General features: G+C 46.8%; 1 long non-coding RNA gene across 1 annotated transcript in view; it reads left to right on the forward strand.

The window, feature by feature from the left end:
- Positions 1 to 434: 434 nt before the first annotated feature.
- LOC114486666 (uncharacterized) overlaps positions 435 to 23,352 on the forward strand; it is a 53,988-nt gene continuing 31,070 nt past the window's right edge. The window contains exons 1-4 of the long non-coding RNA XR_003680769.2: positions 435 to 791; positions 1,651 to 1,873; positions 1,981 to 2,176; positions 13,759 to 13,825. This is a non-coding gene — a long non-coding RNA (uncharacterized lncRNA). The remainder of the gene's footprint in view (positions 792 to 1,650; positions 1,874 to 1,980; positions 2,177 to 13,758; positions 13,826 to 23,352) is intronic.

Here is a 23,352-nt window from a genome sequence, read left to right on the forward strand (position 1 = left end):
TAACTTCACAGTTAGCCCTCAGTATTCACTATTCCACATCCGAGGATTCAACCACCCGTGGATTGTGTAGTCCTATAGGACGAATTTAGTGAAAGAAATCTGCGTGTAAGTGAACCTGCACAGTTCAAACCCATGTTGTTCAAGAGACAACTGTATATTTTAATAAAAAACAAGATTATAATGTAATGCTGTTTTATAATGTGCTTTTCTCACTAAGCAATTATCATAAATATCTTTCAGGTCAATTAATGCACTTAATGTTTGCATAGTATTCCACCTATGGCTGTACCATAGTTAAGCATTTCACAATTGTTAGATGGCTACTTTGGTCCCAGTTTTTCATTATTCTTCACTTCACTGTGAAGAATTCCATTATTACTACATTTTTACCAAAAAACGATGACAATTTCCTTGTACAAATTCTTGAAAATGGAATTGCTAAGACAAAGGGTCTACAAAATGTTCAGGCCTTTGATATCTGTTGGTAAGATACAACTTTTAACAGGTATATAGTAATGAATAATTCCATGTTGACTTTTTTTTTTCCTTTCCCTCATATAGGACCCATTAATCTTCTCACTGGCTCTACCCATCCTCTACCCTTTTCTAACTGGAAAATTCCAAGCCTAATCTTTCCTTTCCCCCATTTCAGTCATTCAACAACATTCAACAAGTATGTGTTGAACACCTACAAAATTCCAAGTTCTGGAGATCCACTGATGAACAAAACAGAGCCTTATGCTTGCAGAACTTGTGTTCTAGTGGGAAGATACAGATAATAAATATAACAGGTAAGTAGGGGACTTCCCTGGTGGTCCAGTGGGTAAGACTCCACACTCCCAATGCCGGGGGCCCAGGTTCGATCCCTGGTCGGGGAACTAGATCCCACATGCAGGTGGCCACTGAGAGTCTGCATGCCACAACTAAGAAGTCCACATGCTACCACTAAGAGCCCGCATGTTGCAACCCGGCGCAGCCAAAAGAAAAAAAAAGAAAAATATCAAATAAGTAAATTATGTGGCATGTTAAAAGATGACAAGTGATATGGGGAAAAGAAAGCTAGAGTAGGATGATGGGGATCAGGAACAGTGGGCGAGAGATGGGGGAGACAGTTTGCAGTTTTACAAAGGAAGGTCAGAGGAGGTCTCATTGAGCAGGAGACACTTGAGTAGACTTGATGGAGGTAAAGGATGGAGGGGAAAGAACATTCCAGGCAGAGAGATCACAAAGGCCCTAAAGCAGGAACTGTCCTTGTATATCAAAGAAGAGAAAGGTCAGTGTGGCTGGAGCAGAGTGAATGCTAGAGAAAAGTAGGGAGATGAGGTCAAAGGGTGATGGACGGATGACAGATTGTGCAGGAACTTGTGAAGTTTTGTAAGGACTTTGGCTTTTGCTCTTCCCTTGAAGATTTTGAGCAGAGGAGTGACATGGTTTGACATGTACTTTACAAGAATCACTGACTGTTAGGAACAGACTGTAGAAGCTGGGTGATCACCTAGGAGTCTATTGTAGAAATACAGCCTAGGGGTGATGATGGCTCACCCCAGGGGCTAGCCATGGAGGTGGTATGAAGTATACCACCAGAGTCTGAGTATATCTGAAGGAAAGCCAATGTTTTCTGTTTTCTTCTGCCTGCCCCTCTGGATTCAGTCTCTGGCTCTCCCCACCCTGCTCTATGCCCTGGGATCCTGAGCTATATGAACTCCATCCAGAGTCTTCTTTGCCCTGTTTCCCATTGGGTTTGGCCGAAGGAGTTTCCCATTGAGTTTGGCCAAAAGGAATACTGGCAAGGGATCTGACGGAAGGAGAAGTGTGACCGTCAGACCTGAGCGGTGACAACTCCCTGCTCTTGCCAGCCCCGGAGTACCACACTGTAAGTGGCTGTTTTTTCGTAACCCTGCCTGTAAATTTGTGGATAGTCCTTTTATTAAACTCTCCTCAAAGCACCCAACATTTGAGTGTGCCACCTGTTTCCTGCAGGGACCTGACTGATAGATTGGATGCCGGCTGTGAATTAAAGTGGAGTTAAGGATGGCTCCTTTGGCTGCAAGACCCAGGGTTCACCAGGTCCTCCCCTTCTACACAACTCTGTGATCCAAACCTGGCCAAGGCGACTTTGGGAGCTTCATTCCCCTTGGCAGTACCCGAACTGCATAGAGCTTCTAAAGAGTAAAAGGTAAGGGTAAACACAGCCATACTTTCCCACCCCCAGGTCTTCCAGACAAAGCCTGACAGAGGAAGAACACTGGACTAGGAGTCAGGAAGCTCCCTTGCCTGGTCTCTGTGGAGTAACTCCCTGAACAAGCGTTAGCAAATGACTGCTCAGAGCTTCAGTTTCCTCACCTCTAAAACCAGTAATAATGAAACCTAACTCAGAGACTTGTAGATGAAGATCAAAGAACAGTGCTGGCTCAACAGCATGTGGTCTGGTGTGTGAGCCTTGGGAGCCAGAAGGCCATGACTTGTATTCCAACCTTGTGGTTTACAAGCTGCATGACCTTGAGGAAGTTGCTGAGCCTCAGCCGCCTCATCTGTAAAATGAAAATAGTAATAGCATATGCTGCCATGCAGGGGATTGGAACCTACATGAAATGAGGGTGTGCTTGACAAGTGAGTATTTAGTAAGTGTTACATAGTTAACAAATATTAAATTTTTTCCTTCTCCCCTTCTGTGAAATGAGGGAGTTGAACTCAACACATAGGATAACTTTCTTTGCTGATGTGAAATCTAGGGGTTTATTGAAAATTTTATTATGTAGCTTTGCAAAATTATACAAAAATGTATAGGGCTTCCCTGGTGGCGCAGTGGTTGAGAGTCCGCCTGCCGATGCAGGGGACGAGGGTTCGCGCCCCGGTCCGGGAAGATCCCACATGCCGCGGAGCGGCTGGGCCCGTGAGCCATGGCCGCTGAGCCTGCGCGTCCGGAGCCTGTGCTCCGCAACGGGAGAGGCCACAGCAGTGACAGGCCCGCGTACCGAAAAAAAAAGTATATATGCTAGAACAAATATCCATGTACCCACTACCAGGTTAAAAAATAAACTTTACCAAGGTAGTTTATATATTTGCATATAATGATTTTTCAGTGTTTTTAAATTTTGAATAATTGGTATCATATTATGAATTAATCTGCAACTTGTTTTTTTCCCTCAACAATATGTTTGTGAGATTGTCCATTTTACTGCTGTGTGGTGTCACATTGTATGAATTTGCCACACTTTATTCATCCATTCTCCCATGGATGGACATATACATTGTTTCCAACTTTTGGGATTACAAACAATGCTGCTCTGAACATCCTAATAACTGGTCCTGTGCCCCCACACACAGTTTCCAAGTCTGAGTTTGTGAGTTTCTTTTCAGTCCTGCCAGATGCTGGTATGAACTCTGGTCCAGATGGGGGAAGGGGAGGCAGACTGGACTGGGGGTAGGGGTGGAGAGGAGGAGTCCGGGAGCTGAATCTCTCACTTATCAGGTTCTGAAGGCTTTGTAAGTAACAGCACTTAGAACCCAGTGTCTTGAAGATTTAAGTGTAAATGAATCAGAGCCATATGGATTACATTTGCCTTAAATGACACGGGATTTGGAGGGTGGAGGTAGTGCTTCAGGGGAAGGTGCAGGCAGTTTGTGGGTTGTCTCCTTTGCTCGCCAAAGACCTGTACTTTCCTACCAGCCGGTTGTCTGCAGAGGAGTGCAAACGATTAGATGCCCAGGTGCCCTTCCCACAGCCTGGAGGAATCAAGTAGCCATTGCAGCCTCAGGCTGCCTGAAGGGGGCACTGAGGAGCCTCAAAGCTTCAGGAGGCTTAGTACTAGTTCCTCCTTTGACACTGCTTTGCTGTGTGGCCTTGGGCCAGTGCCCTGCTTCTCTGGGCCTTAGTTTCCTTCTTTGTCAATGAGAGGCCTGGGGAGTGGGATAGCATAGTGATTAGAGCCCAGGTTTGAAACTATCTTCTAACCTCTTTTTGGCTGTTAGGCCTTGGACAGATTACTACTCAGCCCCTCTGTGTCTCAGTTTCCTCATCTGTAAAATGAGAATATTAATAGTATCGCTTCATAGGTGGTTGTGAAGAATAAATGAGCTAGTAGTACACCTAGAAGGTGCCTGTCTCTTAGAAAGCACTCAAGTGGTACCACTTTTGTTTTTTCGTTACGGTCCTTATCAACAATCGGTCCAAATCTGATTTTCCCTGGCATTCTCAGGCAAAGAGGATGGAAGTGAACCTGAGAAGTGAGAAAGGGTTACCCAGTGGCCGGACATTTCCTGTTCTTGTAGCAACTACATCTCCACTTCATGTTTATCAATTCCATACCAGGTTAAATGTGAATGTGTACACATATGCTTACAAAATGGATCATGCTGAGTTATAATCTGTTTTTTTCTCTTTCACTGTGCCGTATATATATTTCCTTGTCATTAATATTCACCACCAACATTTGTCTATATCTGAACCGGCGCACAGCAAACAACCATTTACCAAGTGCTTACCGTGCACCAGGCATGGTGTTAAATGTTTTCTGTGTATGTCCTCATTTAATCCTCAAAACAAGAGAAGGCATTTGGTATTATTATCACCCCCATTTTAAAGCTCAGGAAAGTGAGGCTTGGAGAGGCTAAATAAACTGCTTAAATTATCCCTCAAGTCCAGACCTGCCGACTCCTGCCCATAACTGCTGACCTGCTCCCAGGCAGGCACGGGATTGAAATACATCATAAAGTAACCTCAGGCCCCTATTCTTGGACACTTGGATTTTTTTCTGGCTTCTCATTCTTATCAACAGCATGTGATGATCATTCTTTTAAAAAGATCTTTGCCTACATCGAGATCGCTTCTTTGGAATAAATTCCCAAAGTGGATGGGATGGTGTTTGGGGCTTTTGTTTTGGAGATGAGGAGAAACAGAGGACCCCATCTGGACAGGAGGGATAGGCAGGAAGCCCTCTAGGAGGTGGGCCCAACTGGAAAGCCAGGATGCCTGACTAATCCACAGAACATGCTGCTTCAGTTTATCTGAGGGATGGTTGCCCAAGCTCCCCAGGCTTACCCTGAAGCCTTTAGGAATCTCGTTTTTTTTCCATCCTAGTTTTGCTGACTTGGCTGAAGTCCCTGCTCAGTGGATCAGCTGCAAGACACAGTCACACAACACACACACAAACACACACGCACACACAGCCTTCCAGGAATCAGGCATGAGGGAGACACTTGCTGGGAAGAGGCCAACTTATGGAAAGTGGGAGACACTACCTTACTCAGAAGGAAAATTTCCTGGGAAAAACTGTTCACCAGATTTACATAAATCATTTCTTCTCTGAACTGGCCTGGGTTCATTTACCACTTTCATAACACCTTTATTGTTTCAGAAGAAAAATGACATGTTCATTGTTTTTTAAAATCCCTGATAAATATATAAATATATATAAATATATTTGAAGATGTAAAAGCATTTAAAACTCTCGTTTCAGACTGGGTGATATAAATCAGTGCTTTTCAAGCACTGGGCATCTTGTTAAAATGCAGATTCTTTTTTTAAAAAATTAATTAATTAATTAATTAATTTTTGGCTGCATTGGGTCTTCATTGCTGTGCGCGGGCTTTCTCTAGTTGTGGTGAGCGGGGGCTACTCTTCATTGCGGTGCGCGGGCTTCTCATTGCGGTGGCTTCTCTTGTTGAGGAGCACGGGCTCTAGGTGCAGGGCTTCAGTAGTTGTGGCACGTGGGCTCAGTAGTTGTGGTGCATGGCTTAATTGCTCTGCAGCATGTGGGATCTTCCCAGACCAGGGCTCAAACCCGTGTCCCCTGCATTGGCAGGCAGATTCTTAACCACTGCGCCACCAGGGAAGTCCTAAAATGCAGATTCTGATTCAGGAGATCTGAGTGGGGCCTGAGCGTCTGCATTTCTACCTGCTCTCAGGTGAGGCCGATGCCGCTTGTCCATGGCCAAGTCTGCAAGTAGGGAGGACCACAAGATATATTTGTTAAAACAGAGATTCTTCTGTTGTGGCATTGTAACTCCAAAATATCCTTATGTCAGAGCAAAGGGTCTTAAAAGCATTTGGTCAGAGCCTCTGCTGACAGGTGGGGAAACTGTGGGCCAGTGGAGGGATGGAGCAAGCCCAAGGCCAGGGAGCTTGAGCCAGAGCATTGCTCGGGCCTCCAAGCTCCTTTCTTTTCCTCTGAACCTGGAATCTAGTCAGTTTCGACCGTGGGACCAGCAAAGCCTCTGAGACTGGCTGAGCGGAGCAGTGGCCCATGTAAGGAACAAGGCCACCAGGCAGAGGGCAGACCCCACGCCCGCCATGCATACACTGGATGCTTTACATGCCTACGTTCTCAGAAAATCCTCACTATGGCCCTGCGCAGTACATCATCAACTCCATTTTACACAGAGAAACCGAGGCTCAGAGAGCAAAGCAATTTGTCTGCAGTCACACAGCAAGTGAGTGCGGAGCTGGCATGGGTCCTGTGCATAAGATCCCCCAGCACTGTCTCCCAGAGTCCTCCTTCAGCTCCCACCTTCAGGATCTCTACCTTACTGTGCTCGAACAATGGTTCACTTTCTGTCGGGGGAAAACCAGTATTGCTTGAAAGAGACTGTAGGAAATAAATACAATGAAAACAAAACAGTGTTATTGAAATCTAGCTAGATCTTGCACCCTGCAGAGCCCAAGGCCTGCTCTCCTTGTTAAAAGGGGAGATCAGCAAACATTAGAACCATATTAGAGACAGACTAGAACACACTGAGGCCTTCCTCTTGATGAACTTCAAAGAATCAAAAGAGAGTAGAAGAGAGAATAATTTTGCAGGACATGGTCCCACCTCTACCAGTGCCCCGTATGAATTCCATCTTTCTTCCATCTCTCCAGCCAGCCATCTCACACTGCACTATGCTACCTTTGTGCCCTGAGCCAGGTGGTGTCAGTCAGGATTGGCTTCCTGGAAGAGGCACCTGGACCAGATTTCACATCTTGGGAGGCCTAAGCCTGTGGCATCTCTACTTCAAGCTCCTTGCATCCCAGGGGGTACAGTCCTGTCTCCTCCCCAGGGGCCTGGGAATCAGTCAGCAGGCTGCCTGGAGCCAGGGCACACTCCCTCCCAAAGAGATGACCCACCAGCCTGTTTGCCTAATGTGACCACTTTGGAAAAATTGTTTGTTCTCATCCTGCTAAAAACAGCTTCAAAGTGACTCCTGTCTAGACTGTGCCAGGATCGATTATCAGATCCCTGACCTGATCGAAACCACAGGGTGACATAGTCATTTGCTTTAATGCAATTAAAGCAAAATATAATAATGTATCCAGGCCAGGGACAAGAAGGAGGCTTCCTGGAAGGTGGGAGGAGAAACCAGCTCTGGATAACTTCTTCTCGGCTCCAGAGAAGTGAGTTTAGACTTTTCCTGCCTCTGTCTCCAGGGCAACCTTGGGTTCTGGACTGCCCCTTGCTCTGCTGAGGGCCACCAGGTGAGGTTGGCCTGGAAGATGGGGAATCCGGAGGAAGCAGTCGTGGGATGGGATGTGGGTGGACGTGGGGTGAGCACAGGCCAGGAGGAGGGGCGCCAAAGAAGAAGGAAAGAGGGAAGAGGGGAAAGATCACAGAGAGAGGAGGAAGTGGATGCGGCTGGCTTGGTAATTCCCAGAATCTCTGACAAATCCCCAGTCCCAGGGAGACCAGAGCAAGCCTGGCAGGTCTTCGCAGAGGACAGCAGCAGGTGAGGTTAATCCAGTCATCACCGGAAGGCACCAGGAAAATGGGTTTTCACTTCTCAGGGAGCTACAAGAACAAGGAAGATCAATGCAAAGACCATGGCCTTGTGGTCAGACACTGCCAGGCCTGCCTCGCGCCTTCTGACCGACATCCCATGGTTCTGGAGAAGAGCCGCCCCCCCCCGCTCCCCGGGACAGGCAGGGAAGCCCTCAGAACATTCCGTGGGGCACTCCACTCACTGCCACAGGGCTGCTGGCATGATGTAAGGCTGACTGGCGGCTTAAACAACAGAAATGTGTTCTCCCAGTTCTGGAGGCTGGGAAGTCCAAAATCAAGGTGCAGGTGGGGTTGGTTCCTTCTGAGGGCTGTGAGGGTTCTGTTCCAGGCCTCTCTCCTGTGTCGTGGATGGCTGTCTTCTCCCTGTCTTTTGTCTCTGCATCACTCTGTGTCCAAATTTCCCCTTCTCATGAGGACACCAGATGTATTGGATGAGGACCCACCCCAATGACCTCATTTTAACTTGATTACCTCTTTAAAGACCCTGTGTCCAAATAAAGGCATATTTTGAGGTGCTGGGGGTTAGGATTTCAACATATGAATTTTAGGGCGGGGACACAATTCAACCCCTAGCACTGTCCATGGAGAGCCCCCCTCCACTGCTGCCTTGAGGGGAGTGAGAGAGGAGACGGAGCTCTGGGGCTGCCCAGTGCCCCCTGCTCCCTGACCTTGGGAAATGAAGTCCCCTTCAGGGGCCTCACTTGCTCTTCTGTGAGTGGAAGTGGAAACACTGCCCCCAGTGCGTGGAGAAGAACACTAACTCCAAGCGCCTTCCCTTCCATGTTTACCAGACTCTGTGAGTTGGGAAACATCTTTGCGAATCGTGTATGCTCTCCTTTGCCAAACTCAGGTTTCCCGAGGGTGACTTCCTACCCCAGAAAGTACAGGTCTGGTACCCTTTCTTCTCCTTCGTCTTCCTCTTCCTCCACCTCCTCTTTTCATTGACTCCCAGAGGCTATCGTTATTTTATTGTTTGCTGTTATTCGCTGCCCCTTATCACAGATTTCATTTTGCAGAGGTTGTCCCAAGTGCTTTACCGTCTTCATCTCATTTTACCCTCCCAGTAACCCTATAGGATAGGAACTATTGCTATTCCCATTTTATAGATGAATAAACTGAGGCTCAAAGAGCTGGGGTAGGGCCCAGAGGACAGAGCTGGGACACTAATGGGGGAAATTTCCAGAAGGCAGATCTCAGCTCCACAGAAGAAAGGCCTTCCTCATGGGCTGCCTGGAAGGTAGGGAGGTACCCATTCAGGAACCTGCCTGGAAGGAAGATCATGGGCCCTTAGAGTCTTGGGGTGAGAGGGATTTGAGGGTTTAAGTCCAAATGCCTCTTCTGGGCCACATAAACCCCTCTTTAACACCTCGAAGGCTCAGCCAATGAGAGACCTCAGGGGAGAGGTAGGGACTCTTGCACACCCTCCCAGGCCGACTTGCCAGTTGCCCTCACAGCAACTGCCGAGCACATGGCAGGCACTCAACACACACGTAATAAATAAATGATGGTGCCGATCATTTGCAGTCACAAAAATAGCCACCCTTGGTACAAGATGACCGTCTACCAGGCTCAGGCTAAGATTTTGACCTATAGTTTCTTGTTTCAGTTCCTCCTCTCCCAAACCCCATGGGATAGGTGCGATTATTACCCTGGTTTTACAGCTAAGAAAGCAAAGACCAAGGACGGTTTAGTAACTTGCCCGTCTGCCTGACTCTGAAGCTCCGGACAACTGCATTAGTGGATCTCACACCCTGCCCACAGTAGGGGGGCGTATTCATGTAACTGTTCCAACAGCCTTGGATTTCCAGCAACCCCCAGCACACAGTGGGTGCTTAATAAATACTTAATGAATTAATGAACTGATTCATTCATCAAACCTAGTCCACTGAGGTAGACACGTTAACCTAACAAACAACAAAATCTCTTTGGGCCCATAAGATTCCCCCAGCCCAGTGCCTGGCACACAGTAGGTGCTCAATAAATATTTACAGGATGAATGGCCCTCTGGCCCCTAATGTGAACAACTCTGCCCATAAATTTCATCTCTAGGCACTTTGAAGTTCCCCCAGGGAACAGCTGCTTTTCTTGTTATCGAGGCCCCCCTGGCCCCATCCTTCCCCCCGCCCTCCTGGCCCTCTAGGCCCATCCAGGCCAGGGACCTGGGGCCGCCAGAGCCGGGAGATAAGGATGATGGATGGCCAGTCGCCTGGCTCCACTGAAGCCTGGGGTTTCCTGGGAGCAGGAGACAGTCTAGTGATTCCAAAGCCCCTCGGAATTCGAGTGGAGAGAGCTCAAGGAGGGGGCGGGGACAGGGGCAGTGTACGAAGTGTCCCTATCTCCTCAGAGATGCTGGACCCGACAGGAGGTTTCAGCACCCCCTGGCCACCTTGATCTCCTTCCATGTTGACAAGGCTTCCTTTCAGCATGTGCTGGACACCAGGACTCATCATTGGAGCTTCCAGTGGGAGTCTGGAGGATGGCCTCCCCCTCCATCCCACCCCACCCCTCCCCCCTGCATTGGGCCCAGGATCTGGAGGCAGGGCAGGCTGGCTTCTTGCTTTGTAATCTGGGCTCTACCGTTAATTGAGTCCTTGGCAAAATAAGAAATCATTTAACATGTTGTACACCTTAAATTTACCTAATGTTATAGGTCAAATGTATTCAATAAATTTTTAGAAAAAGAAAAGAGGTTTCCTCACTTGTAAAATAAATCTTGGGGGAGGCTTTCCCATCCAGCAATGCCAAGATGAGATTTTAAATAGCTAAGGGAGAATCAGCTGGGGCTGAACACAGTGGATGCTGCCTCGATGATGAAGCTGGCTTAGCCTTGGATCCAGGCAATATTTGTCATTGGTTTGTTTAATTTAAAATCTCTGATCCCCAAACCAAGACACTTCCTAGGTTTGGGTAGATCGTAGAGCCTGAACACATCAGATTTTGAAGGACTCTGTGAGACTGAAACTTGTAAGTTTCTTTTTGTCCTTCCCTCTCTCTGGACTTAAGTTTATTTTAAGCCTTAAAAAAAAAAATATATATATATATATATTTAATTGCAAACAATATTTGAATGTCTTCCTTGTTTAAAAAATACAGATAAAAAAATACAGATAAAGTGCCCCACACAAGGTACCCTCAATCCTGGACTACTCCCCTCTCTTTCCAGAAACAAAACCATCGTTTAGAGATGCACCCCCAAAGCCTCCTCAGCACCTTTTAATGTATCTGTCCACCTACAGCCAGATATCCAGAAGGGGTGGGGTTTATATCAAAGGAATCAGCCTACCCAGGTCTTGGTACCACCTCTAGCACTCAGCCCTGTGGCCTGGAGACCCATCCATGCTGGGACATAGGGACACATCTGGTTACACCTTACTGGGGTTCAGCTCACGGTTGGGTGGCCCAGCCTTTCGGGTAAGCTCTAAGAGGGCAGAGACTTGGTCTATCTTGTTCAGAGGTGATTCCCAGTGTCTAAAACAGGGCCTGGCAGTTGTTACTCAGTAGCTATTCCACGAACGAAAGAAGGGATGAATCCATGCATGACCTGATGCATGTAAGACATTGCAGTTGCTTCCAACTTTTCACCGACACAGCAGGTGCTGTGATGAGCATCCCAGAACATGCTCCCCGTGTTCACTTTTGAGGGACAGTAACTTGTGGAGGCTCCCTGCAGCTCCAAAGAGCACAGTTTGAAATCCTCTGATTAGGCCCAAGCCTTTATTTCATAGATGAGCATTGCAACCCCAGAGAGGGCTGACCGCTCGTCCCAAGGTCACCTAGCACGTCAGGAATTGAGGAGAGCCTTGGGGGTAGTTTGAATTCTTCTGCCGTCGTGGACACCCTTAGTACCTACACTTTCTCTGACTCCCAACTCCAGCCTGTGCCCCTCAGGAGGGTGACTCTCGGGACAGAAGGTCTGATTCACTCTGCATAGAGAGGCGTCAGCCTCCAGAATCAGGAGGGTTTCATCCTAGGGTTCTCGTCCCACTATTGAATTGTTTGGGGGGCTTTTTAAATATTTATTTATTTATTTTGGCTGCTCCGGGTCTTAGTTGCGGCACGCGGGCGTCTTAGTTGCAGTATGTGGGATCTAGTTCCTGACCAAGGGTTGAACCCAGGCCCCCTGCATTGGGAGGGCAGAGTCTTACCCACTGGACCACCAGGGAAGTCCCCCAGTATTGAACTGTTGAAGAATCTGGGTAAATCACGTTTCCTCCCTGGGCCTCAGTTTCTCTAATCTATAACTCTGGCCTAATGCTTCTTGACTAACTCTTGTAGTGAGGATGACAAGAAAGAGTTTGTGAAATACAGAAGAGGCATAAGAATCTCAGAGAGGGCTAGTTCAGTTTACAATGTAGAATTTTTAAAAACAGTTTTCAGATTAAAAGATATAGCACGTTTCTACTCTTATAAAAAAATGAAAAATTACATATATACATATATATGTATTTGAGTAAGTTTGTATAAATACAGAAAACTAACAGCAGTTACTCAGCAAATGTTAATTATCAATAGCCTCCTCTGGAGTTCAGAATTGCCAAGGAAGTAAAGAGGCTGTTAACATTTTCTTACTACACCCAGTTTTGTTGATTTTCTAAAAGCTTGACAAAACAAAAGATATATTTACACATTAAGTATGTAACCTCAAAAAATCAAAAGAGAAAAGATAAATATTGCTAATAGGAAAAAAATTAAAGCAAAGGCCACAAATAATTTTGTTTACAAAAGTAAAACTACAAATAGCTAAACCAGAAAAAGATCTTTTTCTTGATCAAATAGAGACAAATTAAAACAGCAGTGAAATTTCCTTTTTTGCCTCTAAAATTGTAAAAAGTGATATGAAATAAAGACCAAAAGGTTTTCATTCCTGCCTAGGGAGAGAGTAATCATGATTAGGGATTAGCAGGAAGGTGGGGACATCCACGCCCCTCACAGCGATGACATGTCCATCCTGTCCTGCTCCCCAAGCCATCCCGAGGACAGGGGAAGATGACAGGACAGGGTCGCCGCTTCCTTCAGCTCCCCCATTCCTCCAACTGTTGGTGTTTTCTGACCCACTGCCCCCGCCAGGGATACTCCTCCCTCATCAGACCTAAATCCCCCTTCTTCTGATAAAAGAGTCCTGGATCCTGTGACAAAACCAAAAATAATTGGGAAGGTGCCCGGTGCATGCCGACTGTCCCCTACTCCCAAAGGGATTGCTAGGTTCAGAATAGAGAACCCCGTTGTGGGATCGATGGTCATCTCTGTGAAGCCTCTCCTTCTAGGCAGAACTGCCCCAGAGGTTTCATTTTGGTGCGTTTTTTAGTGGGAATACACTGCCATACTAGGAAGAGCCATTAGCAGTCATCTGGTCCAGTAGCCCCATTTTATAAGGGGAAACTGAGACATCGGAGGGCTTATGAGAAACCCAAATCACCCAACTGATTGGATGGAGCTATGTCTAGAACCAAGGTCTCTTGACTCCTGATTCAGTACTCTTTCTGCTCAGATTGATATTTTTATTTGTTTATTGATTCTGTTCTTTAATTCTGGCATATCAAAATCTACTATCTCCCTGGTCGTGGCTAAAAATCCCGCTTGCTCGCTTGGGGAAGGAAGTGGTCCTGAGATATTATACGTTCACAATGGAAATCATGTAATATTTAAAAGGAGAAAAGATGGGAATTCCCTGGTGGTCCAGTGGTTAGAACTCCACCCTGTCACTGCTGAGGGCCCGGGTTCAATCCCTGGTCGGGGAACTAAGATTCTGCAAGCCGTGCAGAGCAGGCAAATAAATAAATAAATACTTTAAAGGAGAAAAGATACAGTTCTGACATTTATAATAAATAGCATTAATAATAAGCTGTAAACATCAATTAAGAAGTAATGCAATTAAATCTTTTTAAATAATAAAAATTTTTAAATAAAACAATTAAAATCCCCTGATTAAATCAGAATATACAGATGCAAAACACAGGGCATTGTTAATGTGCTTGACACATGCCTTTGTCTTTGTTTTACTCAGCCCATCCCCTTGACCAAGAAGATCTGCTTAGCGGGAGATGGAGGAAAGTTGCAGGGAGAGCCAGACGGTAATTCAGTCTCTATTTATCACAGAATTCATGTCAAGTACTTACTGACCTGCCTAAAAATGTGTCTTGGTGTTAAGCAGATTCCCCTTTTAAATTCTTAAGAAAAAACTATGATATAAAGTGGTGGTTAAGAGTAGGGCTAGGCAAAGTTTTTTGGTTAATAGCCAGATAGTAAATGTTTCAGACTTTGCGAATCAATGATTCCCCTTGCAATTGTACCGTGAAAGCAGCCACAGGCAACGCGTAAACAAGTGAACGTGACTGTGTTCCAATAAAACTTTATTTATAAAAACAGGAAGTAGGGAGGATTTGGCCCATGGGCCGTAGTTTACCAACTCCCGATTAAGAGTCAGGCTTGGGAGTCAGACTTTAATTGGCACCCCAACTCTGCTGCTTCTTCATTTGTGAGATCTTGAGCAGCTGGCAAAATTATTTGAGCTTCATCTGTGGAATGAGGATAATAATTGTACCTGGTCACAGAGCAGCTACTCAGTGGAACACCATTCAGCTCAAGCATTTGTAGGTGCTCAATAAATGGGACCTAAACAGGTAGGACACAGCCCACTGTTCTGGAAGAGACCTGGGTTCCCATTCTAAATCAGTTGCCCCTGCCAGCCATTTAACCTTGGCCAAGTATGTCACTTAACAGCTCCAAACTCTGTTCCCTCCTCCAGTAGAATGGGAAGAGAAACTCATTTATTGCCAGGACCTTTTTAAAATAATTAATTAATTAATTTTTGGCTGTGTTGGGTCTTCGTTGCTGTGCGCGGGCTTTCTCTAGTTGCGGTGAGCGGGGGCTACTCTTTTTTGTGGTGCGCAGGCTTCTCATTGCGGTGGCTTCTCTTGTTGCGGAGCACGGGCTCTAGGTGCGTGGCCTTCAGTAGTTGTGGCACGCAGGCTCAGTAGCTGTGGCTCACGGGCTCTAGAGCACAGGCTCAGTAGTTGTGGTGCACGGGCTTGGTTGCTCTGCGGCATGTGGGATCTTCCCGGACCAGGGCTCGAACCCGTGTCCCCTGCATTGGCAGGCGGATTCTTAACCCCTGCGCCACTTCCCTGGCAGGGAAGTCCCTGCCAGGACCTTTATATACATTCTTACTTAACTCTCACAACAGCCCTTGTGTTTGTCTCCATTTTACAGAGAGGAAACTGAGTCACAGAGAGGTGAGGCGTTTCTTAGTGGTAGAAACCAGATATTTAAACAGGGACTGTCTGACTTCAAGGGTTGAGGTATTTCTTTCCACTCAACTATGTTGCCTCGCTAGAAAATGAGAAGAGGCATACGCTTCATAAAGCCCTCCAATCCATAAGGCCATGGACCCCTGCATCACCCATCTGGCACCTGAATCTCCTCCCAGCATCCCTGCCTAGCCTCTGCTTCCACATCACCAGTACATGGGGGCTCAGTACTGCCCGAGACAACCCGCTTCCTCCTTGGTCAGCATTGACTGTGATAAGATCTTGAACTGAATGGACCTGTACCCCGTCAGTTCCACTAAGAATCCAAATTCTCCCTGAGGACCCCCAATTTTTATCACCCTTCTACAGGATGCTCTCCCAGGGTCTGATGACAGCTTTATACCCCCAGACTCTATAGCCCAGTTCCTGCAATTGTGCCTCCTCCCAGGGGACATGGCATGGAGGCCCCTGGCCTTCCTGCCACCCCACCCTGGGACTACTCCAGTGTGTCTCTACCCCTGGAAGACTGTGGCACCCAGAACTGCCTTCCTGCCCAGGGTGCTGAGCTGTTGCAAAGGTGCATCAGCTCGGGCCCATGATAACATCTGCACAGCCAGCCTGGAAGGCAGGTCCTTCTTACATGGAAAGGGTGGGTTTGGGACACAGAGGAACCTATTCTGTCCTGGGGCGGGGAGCGGAGGAACATCAAGAAAAGAGGCTCCCCTTTCTGAGGACAAACTTTTGAGAAAGGAGGATCTTGGCCTGACTCTTAACGGAAGCTGGGTCTTCAGGAACCTCCATGGAGAGGTCGGGTAGGAAGGACTTACCAGGAAGGGGCAAGGCTGTTGTGAAAACAAGTTTGTGTTTTTTAAGCCGAGAGGATGAAGAAGGCTGATGATGCTAATGTAATCATTCAGAGGGTACCGATCTCCCTGACCGCTGGGAAGGACCCCTGGACTGGAGCCAGGATCCCTGGATTCTATTCCCAACTCTGTTGCAAAACTCCTGTGCTGTTAGGCCAATCATATCTCCTCTCTGGGCCTCAGTTGACCCATCTGTGGGATGATGGGGGGACTCCCTCAGCCTCTTAGAGAGACAGTATGATGTAGGGGTAAGAGCTCAGAGCTCTAGGGTCAGATGGACCTGTGTGAATCCAGCTCTGACTCTTCCTGGCTGTTTGACTGCAGGCAAGGTACTTAACCCCCTGAGCCTTGGTTTTCTCATCTATAAAATGGGACAATGATAAAGTACTCCATGCACCTGGTCTCACTCGGTAAAGGGGGGTTGTGGTGGGGGTTATCTAATGGCTCATCCTCCTCAGCATTCTGAGAGTCGACAAGTGGGAGTGGGAGCCATGGGGTGCACGTCAGGGTGGGGCTGTTGGCAAGACCCTGAATGACCCCCACGTCCAGCTTTTTTTTTTTTTTTTTTGCTGTACACGGGCCTCCCACTGTTGTGGCCTCTCCTGTTGCGCAGCACAGGCTCCGGACGCGCAGGCTCAGCGGCCATGGCTCACAGGCCTAGCCGCTCCACGGCATGTGGGATCCTCCTGGACCGAGGCACGAACCCGTGTCCCCTGCATCGGCAGGCGGACTCTCGACCACTGCGCCACCAGGGAAGCCCCAAGGTCCAGCTTTGAGGGGCACTCTGGCCACCTCTGCTGCCTGCATGGTCCTCCTGCTAGGCCTTTGCCCTCTCTGATCTCTCCCCGGTCCAGATGCTCTTCTGCTTCATCAGTTCAGTCCTGCTTACCCTCCAGGACTCTGTTTAAGAGCCATCTCCCTCCGAAAGTCTTCCCTGACCTCTTCCTCCTCTGACATCTTACAGATTCTCTTTGTAAAACCCATGCTTGGCAGCCTGAGATTTTGCATCACCTGGTGGGTAAAGCTGAGCTGCAGGCAGGGCCGACTTATCCAATAGGCACAGTACTGAGAGCTCATGATACATGTCAAGGTCCACAAAAATATCATTTTAAATGAGAAGAAAAACATGAAAATAATAATGAACATATAAAACAATGAATTCATTTTTATACCAACACAGTGGTACTTTAGAATATTTTTTGATGGAGGAAGAGGCTCATGAAGGCGGAAGTGCCCAAGGCCCATGGAAGTCCTAATGCGGCCCTGACTGCAGGGCTGTGTCTGTGCCTTACTGTGCATCCAGGTCGAGCACAGAGCTCTGCCCAGAACGCCTAGGCTGATGGCAGGGACGGGGGTCTATCCTTCCCATCACCATAACCCCGGTGCCTAGCACACATAGGAGCTTGATAAAATATGTATGGCAAAGGAATGTCAGTCAGAGGACACATATGTGTGTATGTGTGTGTGTGCCTCTAACAGTCAGACAAGAGTCTTTCCTGTGTACATTTGTTTCCATCTGTAGAATGTGACTAAGCAAAATCAAGGCCAGGCACTTAGAATCATAGACTCATAGGAAGTGAGAGTTGGAAGGGATCATTTGTTCATTCCATAGACATTTCCCGAGCATCAACCATGTGCAGTCTGTGTTCGGACCCTGGAGACCACCACGGGGGGCTCTAATGGCCGGTCCTCAGAGGGACTTCCAGGGCCCTGAGAACCCCTGAATGTGTAAGTAAAATTTGGAATCTGCACCTGTAAAATGTCCTTCTAGAGAGACACTCTGACATCAGACTGCCAAAAGGCCAGTGTCTCCAAAATGCTAAGAACCACTAGTTCAAGTCCGTCACCCAAGAGGCTTTTTTCAGAGTTGGGGAAATTGAGGCCTAGGACAAGAAAAAATGACTTTTCAAGGTCACACAACTAGTCGAGGGCAGAGGTGGACCCCTCCAAACATTGACATCTCCACGAGAAGACCCCTTCATTTGTTGGCAGGGGTGAATGGAGAAGGGCTTGCCATCGAGCTGGTTCTGTGGGTCTCTGGATTCCAAGGAGCCTCTCTTCTGAACCCCCGCCCTCCAACACACACACACACACACTGACACTCACACACACACACACACACTCGCTCACACGCACTCTCACACACACACTCACACACACACACTCACACTCCCAGGCATCTTTCACAACAACCCCCAGGTCCAACCATCGGAGGCCTGGTTTGGGGCCTGCCTCAAGTCAAAAGCAGATAACCTCTCCCAGGGATGTATAAACATCTAGTGGGTGTCCAGGGCAGAAGAATGTGGAAATGGATTCTTTTCCCTCTGAGCACCGAACATCTTCTGCCAAGATTGCTTCGAAGTTTCTGGGACCTCTCGGATCTGGGCCTGAGGCCCTTTGTGTCCCCCAGATGTTTTCTCACTGTCAGTGACTTCTGCAACCTCAACAAAGCAGCCTTCTCAAGCAGCCGGGATCCCACACTCCATCTGCACATGCCTTTGTCCCAGCCCCATACGTTCCATGGCTTGCAGCCCACGAGCCAGGGGTTACCAGCTGTGGGCTGGCCCTTCCTTCAGAAGGGTGTTAATGGAGGAACCTATGGGAGATTTTATGTGGAGACAAGTGGTTTGAATTTAAACGGAGAGCACAGGGGAGCTAATTAGAAAGTCTAGTTGTAGTAAATAGATATTTGTTCTATCTTACTTTTTTTTTTAATTTTTTATTTATTTTTATTTATTTATTATTTTTGGCTGCGTTAGGTCTTTGTTGCTGTGCGCGGGCTTTGTCTAGTTGCAGCAAGTGGGGGCTACTCTTTTTGCGGTGCGCGGGCTTCTCATTGCGGTGGCTTCTCTTGTTGCGGTTCACAGGCTCTAGGCACGTGGGCTTCAGTAGATGCAGCGCGTGGGCTCAGTAGTCGTGGCTTGCGGGCTCTAGAGTGCAGGCTCAGTAGTTGCGGCGCACAGGCTTAGCTGCTCCGCGGCATGTGGGACCTTCCCGGACTAGGGCTCGAACCCGTGTCCCCTGCATTGGCAGGCGGATTCCCAACCACTGCGCCACCAGGGAAGTCCCTTATCTTACTTTTTTAGAGAACTAAATCTTAGAAAAACAGAACTGAGCTTGAAATTAAGCAACACCTTTTCTCTCCCTGAGCTACAATTTGTTTCCAAGTTAAAAAAAAAAAACACAAAACTCTCCACAAATTTGGTCAAAAGAATCAAGGAGAAATGCACTGAAGCTTTGTCCAAACCTGGGGACCAGAAAATGTGGCAGACGAGCCCCACGTAACTCTGGGGACTGTGGGTTTGGACTCAGTGCTGAGTAGGCGGAAGGGAAGCAAGCACAGGGATGCATGGAGACTAGAACCCTGCCGTCCATCCGCAGTGTTAAGAGTTGTTGCCAATGTTTGGAAAGAACAAAAAATGATTCCCACCTCTGTCTTTATTTAACCTTCTTGTTGCTATTTACCAGTTCTGCTTCACCTGGTAGAAGCACAGGGATGAATTCTGGATGTGTTTGGAGTGACCTGGAGTCCATTTTTGGAAATGGAGACTGTGTCATTGAATTACATTGTGCTCCAAGCATGGCCAGTGCACCTGTGCACATGCCTACACATGCGCACACACGCACACACACACACACATGCCCCCACACCCCACTCTGCTCCAAGGACACCCTCCTCACACAGCCCTCTCCTCAGCTTCCCCAGACTCCCTTTTGGTTTCCTCAGAACTTGCAGAGAACTTGGCAAGTTCTCTTCCAGAACTTCCTAAGCTCAGCCTCCATCAGAAATACTCATGCAAGTGAAAATCTCCTGAGGTCCTTAGGAGAGAATTCGAAGGCCCCCTCACACTGACCACAAAGGATGACAGAATGAAGTTTCTTAGAATCAGAGCTACTATAGAACCTCTCACAGGGCTGTGGTGCGAATTCAGTGCCTGTTGCTCAGCCCAGAACCTAGTGAGCACTCAGGAACTATTTGCTGAAACCCATGATGGCAGGAAAGGAAATGCTTGAGGTTGTTACTTCCAGCCAATGCTCCTTCCCCAGAACAAGTCTGAGACTGTAACGTGTTGGGGACCTTCATATCTGGGGGCCCAATGACAGGCCTTTTGGGGGTCAACCAAGCAACTCAGAACCATAGAAAACGGGAGTTGAAGGGATCATTTATTCAGTTACTAATTCAAATAGTATTCAGTGGTTATGTTATTAATTTTATGGTTGGATCCTAAATCCTAAACCTGTATGGTCGTGGCCTCCAGTTTGGAGAATATCTCAGAAATCCATCTTCCCTTCTTACCCAGTCATCTCCCTAATGGACGGCCAGTTGGCCTCTTTTTTTAAAAATTAATTAATTAATTTTTGGCTGCGTTGGGTCTTCGTTGCTCTGTGCGGGCTTTCTCGTTGCTGTGCGCGGGCTTTCTCTAGTTGCTGCGAGCAGGGCCACCCTTCCCTGCAGTGCACAGGCTTCTCATTGTGGTGGCTTCTCTTGTTGCGGAGCACGGGCTCCAGGCCCACGGGCTTCAGCAGTTGTGGCACGCAGGCTCAGTAGTTGTGGCACATGGGCTTAGTTGCTCTGCGGCACATGGGATCTTCCCGGACCAGGGCTCGAACCCATGTCCCCTGCATTGGCAGGTGGATTCTTAACTGCTGCACCACCAGGGAAGCCCCAGTTTTCTCTATTCCTTTTTATCCTCATTGCCCATTCCTATCCTACACACACACACACACACACACACACACACACACACACACACAAGCAAATGTTCTGTTGGTTTAATTTACCCATTTTTCAAAATGAAATATACACGGTTATTTTGCTTGTGTGCATATTTATGTGATAAAAGAGAAATAACATAAAAATTACGATTTTAACCGTTTTTAAGTGTACAATTCAGTGACATTAAGTGCATTCGTGATGTTGGGTAGCCATCACTACTATCCCTCTCCAAAACTTTTCCATCACCCCAAGGAAACTCTGTACTCATGAGCAATACCCCCCAATTTTCCCCTCACCCTGCCCCTGGTAACCACTATCTTACTTTCTGTCTCTATGAATTTCTCTCCCTGCCTACTCTAGATAGCTCATACAAGTGGAATCATACAATATTTGTCCTTTTGTGTCTGGTTTATTTCATTTAGCATAATGTTTTCGAGGTTCACCCATATTGTAGCATGTATCAGAATTTCTTTCCTTTTTATGGCTGAATAATATTCCATTGTATGTATAGACCACCTTTTGTTTATTCATTTACCTGTTGACGGATATTTGCCTTCTTTCCACCTTTTGGCTATTGTGAATAATACTGCTATGAACATTGGTGTACGAGTATCTGTTACACTTCTTGTTTTCAATTATTTGGGTATGTACTTAGGAGTGGAATTGCTGGTCAAATTGGAATTCAATGTTAAAGTTTTTGAGGAACTGCCAACAGTTTTCCACAGTAGCTGGGCCATTTTACATTCCCACCAACAATGCACAAGGGTTCAGATTTCTCCACATCTTTGTTAACACTTGTTATTTTCCTGGTTTTGTTCTGTTTTGGTGTTGGTTTTTTAAAAATAGCCATCCTGGGCTTCCCTGGTGGCTCAGTGGTTGGGAGTCCGCCTGCCGATGCAGGGGACACGGGTTCGTGCCCCGGTCTGGGAAGATCCCACATGCCGTGGAGCAGCTAGGCCCGTGAGCCGTGGCCGCTGAGCCTGCACGTCTGGAACCTGTGCTCCGCAACGGGAGAGGCCACGGCAGTGAGAGGCCCGCGTACCGCAAAAAAAAAAAAAAAATAGCCATCCTAGTGGGTATAGGTGGTATCTCATTGTGGTTTTGATTTGCATCGGGAAGGGCCACGGCAGTGAGAGGCCCGCGTACCGCAAAAAAAAAAAAAAAATAGCCATCCTAGTGGGTATAGGTGGTATCTCATTGTGGTTTTGATTTGCATTTCTCTGATGACTAATGATGTTGAGCATGTTTTTAAGTGCTTATTAGCCATTTGTATATCATCTTTGGAGAAATGTCTATTCAGGTCCTTTGTCTTTCAACTGGGTTGTCTTTTTACTGGTGAGTGTAGGAGTTCTTTATATATTCTGGATATTAATCCCTTATCAGATATATGATTTGCAAATATTTTCTCCACTCTGTGAGCTTTCTTTTCACTCTCTTGATAGTGTACTTTGATGTACAAAAGTTTTTAATTTTGATGAAGTCTGATTTATCTTCTTTTGTATGTGCATAGCCTGTACTTTTGGTGTCATATTTAAAAAATAATTGCCATGAAGATTTCCCCCTGTATATTCTTCTAAGAGTTTTGTAGTTTTAGCTCTTAAGTGTAGGTCTCTGATCCATTTTGAGTTAATTTTTGTACATGGTGGGAGCTAAGGGTCCAACTTCATTCTGTTGCATGTGGCTATCCAGTTTTTCTAGTACCATTTGTTGAAAAGGCTGTCCTTTTCCCGTTGAATGGTCTTGGCATGTTGGAAAATAAGTTAACCATATATGTTAGGGTTTATTTCTGGGATCTCTTTTCTATTCTACTGGCTTCTATGTCTATCTTTATGCCAGTACCACAAATGTTTTTTATTATTGTGGCTTTGTAGTACTTTCTGAAATCAAGAAGTATGAGACCTCCAACTTTGTTCTTCTTTTTTTTTTTTAATATATATACATTTATTTATTTATTTTTGGCTGCGTTGGGTCTTTGTTGCTGTGCGTGGGCTTCCTGTAGTTGCGGGGAGTGGGGGCTATTCTTCGTTGCGGTGCACGGGCTTCTCATTGCAGTGGCTTCTCTTGTTGCAGAGCACGGGCTCTAGGCACCCAGACTTCAGTAGTTGTGGCTCGCGGGCTCAGTAGTTGTGACTCGCGGGCTCTAGAGCACAGGCTCAGTAGTTGTGGCACGCGGGCTTAGTTGCTCTGTGGCTTGTGGGATCTTCCCGGACCAGGGCTCGAACCCGTGTCCCCTGCATTGGCAGGCGGATTCTTAACCACTGCGCTACCAGGGAAGTCCCTGTTCTTTTTCAAGATTGTTTTTGGCTATTTGGGATCCTTTGAAATTCCATATGAATTTGAGGATGGGCTTTTCTATTTCTGTAAAAAATACTGTTGAGATTTTTATAGGTGTTGTATTGAATCTATATGGGTGCTGTGTCATTGCTGTATCTTTTTTCACTTTACTTTCCCGATCCATCCATGTTGCTATGTGAACATTGGGTCTGCCTCTGTCATATCTAACTTCTGCTGCTCACTCATGGTTACCCATTCTCTGCCCTTTGAGGGACATACTGTTCCTTCCAGTTTCCCATGAACACAACAAAGCTGCAACACACCCCCTTGGGCCAGCCCCTCTGCATGAGAATCTCTGTGATATTCCCAGTGCACTTATCCATGCGATATAATTGTGATTAGCTAATACTTATGGACCCTTTATTAATTGCCAGGTGCTGTGTGAGCACTTGGTCTGCATTCTATTATTTATTTATTATTTTTTTTAAAATTAATTT

The sequence above is a fragment of the Physeter macrocephalus genome, chromosome 8 (genome assembly GCF_002837175.3).
Source record: "Physeter macrocephalus isolate SW-GA chromosome 8, ASM283717v5, whole genome shotgun sequence".
NCBI classification, from domain to species: Eukaryota; Metazoa; Chordata; class Mammalia; order Artiodactyla; family Physeteridae; genus Physeter; species Physeter macrocephalus.